This window comes from Poecilia formosa, unplaced genomic scaffold (assembly GCF_000485575.1).
Source record: "Poecilia formosa unplaced genomic scaffold, Poecilia_formosa-5.1.2 Scaffold1204, whole genome shotgun sequence".
Taxonomy (NCBI): Eukaryota; Metazoa; Chordata; class Actinopteri; order Cyprinodontiformes; family Poeciliidae; genus Poecilia; species Poecilia formosa.
Window position 1 is genome coordinate 1,783 of NW_006801143.1, and position 4,587 is coordinate 6,369.

Here is a 4,587-nt window from a genome sequence, read left to right on the forward strand (position 1 = left end):
CATGATAGTTTGACGTTAGGCAGCAGATGGACCACAGCTGCTTGACTGAACCTGCCATGGACAGAGGAAAAAGACCATCCCAGATATGGTAGGTTAGGTCGGCCACTGTTGAGAAAGATGAACAAAACAATATGAGAAATTATGAATCACATCAGAATATGTAAATTATTTGGCAGATAGCACTTAAGTCAATATTTAAAATGCTTTTCTAAACAACTGTTGGAAGATGTCAGTGATTTTAGTGAAACGTAACAACATTGCACTGAAAGGCAGCGGTGTACGTGTATGTTTCCTAACTGTGGCTAAAGCTACTGCTAGCTGGTTTACTCTCCGATCGGAGGCTGGTTCCTTTAAATACAGTTGGAGAATGGTAAATTGACAATGACTGATAACGGCTAACACTTAAATACTGTAGGGGAGAAATAGTGACGTCTATAATAGTAATAATAATGATAATATTAATAATAATAATTCCCTTTGAACAGATAACACAAAATAACGCATGTTAGGGTACCATTATTTGATCGGGGAGTGGAACGGAGCTAAAAGATACATGTAGCGATCTTCAAAACGGCCGTTATGTACCACGGTAAAGCTAGCCAGCTCTGCGTCCAGCCGGCCCAGCACACGATCTACAAGCGCGCGGTAGCTCAAGACATTATGGTAAACCCATTTACGTGCTGCTTTCACAATAAAAGCGCACACCCGGTCCATGTTTGAGCTACTCAAAATAGGTTCCCAGCCGCTTAATTTGCAAACAGAAAATAATATATTCTGAGAAACTAATACAAAATAAAATCTAATATCTCCCTCTCTTTATATATCATATAATCCATATATATATGAGAGAGAGAGATCGTGTAGATCGTGTGCTGGGCCGGCTGGACGCAGGGCCGGCTAGCTTTACCGCGGTCGTTAACCGACCGTTGTAGCCAAAATGTAGCTAACTGCGATCCTAACAAATCACTCTTTTTTTTTTCTTTTTTTTTTTTTGAATGTTTGAGCACGTCTATGTATGAAATTACGAAATCAGATCCAAATTAACTTGTTACTCCACATTTTTAGAGGGGGGACAGCCCTCACCAGCTTCACATTACTAACCTGTAACGATGAACAGCGTCAGTGAAAGAAAAAAATGGACGACCGCCGTCTTCTTCCCCAAACTTTGTCTGAAGAGCAAGGGGCGGGGCTCCTCACTTCCGGTCTCCTGGTCAGACGTTGCCCGAACCTTGGTTACCTTTTTTGTTTTCTTTTTTTATTTAACAGGGTATTTTGGTCAATTTTAAGTGTAAAAAAACACACATATATAATAAATTGCAATACTATTAATTTATTTGGTGGCTTATATTCTTAAACAGATTTTCTGGTCTATCAACAAGTGATGATTAAATTTTCCCATTTTATGGTGTATCATAAATGGAGTAACTCCATGTTAGAGAACACGATGATAACTTGCATGCTTTTGACAGCATTTTAGTTCACTTTAGCATTGCTGCTAATTTTCAGCATCAGAACGCTGGTTTCCAGCCAAGAGGCACACTTTAGCTTGTCCATTTCAAATTTCTTCAGGGATTTTGTAGTTTAAGGCTTGCGATACTTGCATTACACAACTTAACTTCATTTATTTTTATATGTTGCAATAATATATACATTTTTTAGGATATTAATTTCTATGTGATAGTAGGGATTGGCCAGCAAGGTATCCCATGATGCATTGTGCCACCAGCAACAGCAATTAAACCATATTTTTATTTGTCACAAAAAATTATTTTAAGATGGTAAAGGTAAAAACATAGACTCCAAAGCTTCATTATGCAATCAGTTCATCAAGGAAGAGGCTACTTTCAGCTAATTGAAGCATGTATTGACTAGTTTTTAGCATTTACATTTTAATATATTAAATTGCATCATGAGGGAGTTGCATGCAAATGACTGTTTTACAAAAAAACAGTGAACAAACTATCACTGCTTTCCATATTTTCTGTTGAAGTTTGAGCAGAGAAACAAATAACAAGCAGGAGCAAGAACTGTTTCAAACAAGGATTTTCTTTTTATTTAAGTAGTTTCTAGTTTTAAAAAAATACTTCTTTTTTTACATGCAATTGCCAAATTAAAATACAGTAATCAGCAAGAAATCAGGACATTGGTATTGACCAGTAAAAGTCTGATCAGTGAAACCAATAAAGAAAATTATAAAGTTACTACAGAATGGCATGCATAAAAAAAAAGGATTTTAACACAGAAACCGATATTCTAGTTTTATCAGTTTCTTGCAGGATCTACACTCTTCTAGTCACAAAGAATAGAATCAGGACATTGTTGTAAAACGCTAAAGCAGTGCAATTATTTTTTGAAAACTTAGTATATACTCCTTGACAGAAAGTAGTCTTTTAACTCCTTGAATTCCGTAAAATGTTTGTTTCTCCATGTTGAACATACTGTTTTCGTCCACAAGGTGGAGCTAAATTTAATGAAATTGTCTGAGTAAATGTAATTTGTCTTAAGAATTTAAAGTGTGCAGCTTTTTAAAATGGTAGTTTTAGAACTGTATTAATATGCGACAAGAAAAATAATGTTACTACCTTTTCAGCCTTATAAAACTGATCAGGAGTTATTTAGCAGGATGATCGTTCATTTAATTACCCATTTCTGTTATTAGCTGTACAGCTGGAGATTTTACACAGGCAAATGTGATAGTGCACATGCCAGTGTTGTTTATAATCTGGACATATTTAGACTTACTTTGAACCACTGAGGAAGTGAAATGTGTTCACTTCCCCCATGGGGAAGACAAGACAGCAACTTAGGCAAAGTTGCTCTAAGGCGATACGACAAAGACCGCAATGTGTATGCTTCACTTCACAAAAGTACAAATTTTCCATTTCTCAGTTCACTGACTCCAAATGAACCTGAACTACTCCTTCCAGAAGAGGAACATAAAGTCTATCTCTCTTTAGTTTGAAATGTCACACCATTGCACAATCTCTCTCATGGTGTGTTGAGTATAGTTCTGTTCCTCACTTTACACCTTCAAACAACAGATACATTACAACTTTGCATCAGTTCTTCAATTTGCAAAGTTTCTGTAAGTTTTTAAGTCCATTAACTAGACTATATCTAGAAACTAATTTAGCAACAAGAACATGTTCTTGTTGCTAAATTAGTTTCTAAGCAAACAACAACAATAAAAAACCATGGTCCCTGATTGGTTCCTGGAGTGAAAATCATTAATTAAAAATGAATGAAAAGCTTTTATTGTGCTTAACACAAAAGTCGTAAAAAAAACTTCAAAGAAAAAAAAAAGCTTTTAAAAATAAATAGCATTTAGGTGAATCTCCCAGTTCATTCATATCTAGAGATTTTAGAGTGCTCCTTGTCTTTCATTTTAGTTTTGCATTGACCTTTGTTTTGTAAATAATGACAGACTGTAGTTGGTGGTATGTATTTTTGTATTAATTAATTAAAAATAATTTTAGAATCTGGCATTCTGGCATTTAATTCATTTATATTTTAAAACTCTTGGATAGAATATGACTATATCTAGAATAGAATAGAATATGAATATAACAGAATATACATACTCAGAAGTGGACATCATATAAATATATATATATTGGAAAAGCTTTAAGCATTTTAAAGTAAAATATAGACAATAAGTAAAGTACTAATACTTATTTTGTATTTGTGCTTCCTTCTAGAATGTCACATTTGATTTTATTTCGATTTTGAAACTTTGGTTTTTTAATCATTTTATTGTTTCTGTTTTGGTTCTGCATCTTGTTCTTGCATTTCGCATGTAACAACAAGATTAGGACAGCTTCCTGCAACCACAATCATCTTAGTCTACTGCAACAAAAAATAAATAAATTCATGTTATTAAGAATTATATTTGTAATGATGTATTTTGACTACCAATCCAACAATGTCTGTATTTTAGTTATTGTATTTTCTGGAACTGAGACAGCAAAGCATATTTTTTTAAAGTTAGCTATGTGAGAGAGATGTTCTTTATTTCTTGTATCGCTGACATGTTGGTCAGTGGGCAGATTTTAAAAAAAAGGAAGTAGAAAAATAAAGTTGTTAAGGAAGTTGTTGAAATGAGGAAGCCTAAGAACTTATACGTAGCACTTAGACAGAAGGTAGTTTACTCCTGTTGGACCACACTGCCAGGATCACCTGTAACTTGCTCACATTTTTGGAGGGTTTATTTTGATATTCTTTATGTTTTAGGACCTGGATGAACTTTGTACTTGGATGACCTGTTCATATGATTAACATTTCTCTGTAAGCCACTGAAGGATCGAAAGAACTGAACTGGGGAAGGACCTGTCTCTGGAACACGTTCTGGTTTTCAGTAAGTGCGTTGAAGCAATTTTCTTTGCCAAAAATGTGTATGACTTTACTGATACTAATTCAAAATGTTCTCAAAAATTATTTCTTTATGAAGCAAGGAAAAACAGCACCAGAACCAACCTATTTGCTCTAAGTGTTGTTTTTATAATCTTAATAAAGGATACTGTTGACAAAATGTCTGAAAACACAGTAAGATTTCTAACAAGTGTTCATATATATATATATATATATATA

General features: G+C 34.1%; 1 protein-coding gene across 2 annotated transcripts in view; it reads left to right on the forward strand.

Moving 5' to 3' along the window:
- Nucleotides 1-3,727: 3,727 nt before the first annotated feature.
- LOC103132673 (tyrosine-protein kinase SYK-like) overlaps nt 3,728-4,587 on the forward strand; it is a 13,127-nt gene continuing 12,267 nt past the window's right edge. Inside the window, exons 1-2 of one of the 2 annotated variants that reach the window (XM_016667519.1) lie at nt 3,728-4,139; nt 4,231-4,354. The gene's annotated coding sequence lies outside the window, so the exon portion shown is untranslated. Of the gene's footprint in view, nt 4,355-4,587 lie in introns of both variants that reach the window. The other variant, XM_007544470.2, reaches the window with a different exon arrangement.